This window comes from Phycomyces blakesleeanus (assembly GCF_001638985.1).
Source record: "Phycomyces blakesleeanus NRRL 1555(-) unplaced genomic scaffold PHYBLscaffold_4, whole genome shotgun sequence".
Taxonomy (NCBI): Eukaryota; Fungi; Mucoromycota; class Mucoromycetes; order Mucorales; family Phycomycetaceae; genus Phycomyces; species Phycomyces blakesleeanus.
In genome coordinates, this window is record NW_017265137.1 from 728763 (window position 1) to 730886 (window position 2124).

Genomic DNA, 2124 nt, shown 5'->3' on the forward strand with positions numbered 1-2124 from the left:
TAGTCCTCGCGTTGGCCTTGAAGTTATCGAGGGACCACTATAACCTTCTTAGTTTACTTGATCTCCTTTCACTTAACAACCCATGCCTGAGAACATATAAATATGAAGATATAGTTTTTTTTTTTTTAGAATATTTAATAGTTAGATTAATCTTCATCAACCCTCTTCATCTCATGTATGTCATTAACCATTGAAATTCAATTAGGCATTGGCACGCAATTAGGCATTGGCATGCAATCAGGCATTGGCATACACTTGATATTACAAACACCAATCCGAGTAATATTTTATTCCATATAGGTATTTACCGCCACATACTTAAAAGCTTTTGATGATTAACCTCTTTTTCTTTTTCACTCTTCTGGTGGAATATTCTTATGAGATCTCTATAGAGCTAAAATCTGGGCTAATTGGCAGCCTTACTATTACTATAAAATTATAACATTACTTCCACTCTTCTGCAGTATTAATCTTGTGGCAGGGAGCATTATCTTCTTAGTAGATAGACTCGCTATTGTTACCTTCATTAAGAGCTTACATAGATAGGAGAATATTAATTTTCATTAGCTCATTGCGTGTGTCTTTGAACTTTCGGCTGACCCAAACATATTGTATCTTTCTAAATATTTTTCTGTATCAATTATGTAAACGAATTGCTCAAGTCGTGGCCGCAAGAAGAATATAATTTTTATAGCTGGCGAAGAAATTACTTGAAAAGCACAAGAATTGTAATAATCAATCCCAACTGTATTTATCTATTTAAATTTCTCTCTCTTTCTTATTTAGTATTAATTATTCAAATAAGCGTAGTTTACCACCAATCCTTTAGTAATAGCTTAGCAACATCTTACTAATTATCGAAATAACCATATAAACATCAAAAGATAAAAGTAATTTAAGTTCTCCTTACACACCACTTTTGTTTTTATTTTATTTTTCTTTAAAAAAACAAGCTGCGAAATACCAATATGCGGGCTAAGGATTTGTTAGAGAAGAGCAATACCTATTCTTATCTTTTCTTTAAGCTTTTGGGCCACTTCATCATATAAACCAACACTGCCTATATCACCTTTTGGAGTGTAAACAATAATTATACAGAACTTATGTAAAATATGTCAAGGTTTTAAAGCCATGCTTTTCTCATTATACATGTACTATTATAGCATTACCTAATAAGATGTTGGATTTCTAATCCAAAGAGCTTTATAGATATATAATCAATAAGCTTTAACTGGTAGCTTACAAAAAACTATATATTAGTAAGTTAATTAAAAGAACAAGCTGTTGTGCTGTTGGTAGTAGGTATGTTGAATAGTTTTGGCTGTGTGTGTGTTTGGAGTAAAATTATGAGAGTTTTACACGGTTATGTAAATTAAAATTTAAGGGCATCTCCAACAGCCACTTTTATCTCAATTTTTTATGTCAAATCTAAACTGTTAGTTACAAGTGGTACCCCCCAACAGCTCAATTTATTTTACTTTACGAACAATTTATTGTCCTGAATTTTATATTTATGCTAAATTTGACAGGGATTTAAAAGTTTTAACTGAAAAGGCTCTCAAAATTTATTTCAAAAAAAAAAAAGGATAATTTGAACTGTTAAGTCAAGTAGCTTTTTTCCTAGCTGATTTGGCGGTTTTTTGGTTTTACGAAAGATAAAATTTAGCAAACTGTTTGAGATGCTCTAATAGTGGTTTGATCAGATTTAATTTCACCAAGCCAATTATGCTTATAGTGCATATATTATTCATTAAGAAAAAAAAACCTGGGATATTAGTATTATAACCACCTTCTGGTAAAGAATTTTAGTTTTATTCTTTTTTTTAAAGAAAGAAAGAACAATGCACTATTAGAAAATAGATCCACAGAATCAGTATATTGCATCAATTAGGATCGATTTGATCAAGATGTTTTGGATTTATTCGTCTTTTAAATAAGGACGATCTGATACATTTCATAAAAGCCTTTGTTCTAGTACAATAAATCAACTCTTTGACTTGTTTTTTTTTCTGTTAAAAATATATCAATATACTTGATAGACAACATTTCTTTAAAGTATAAAATAAGACAACTCTATACTTATATGAATCTTCTTTTTCACATCTATTACAAGCTTTAATAATC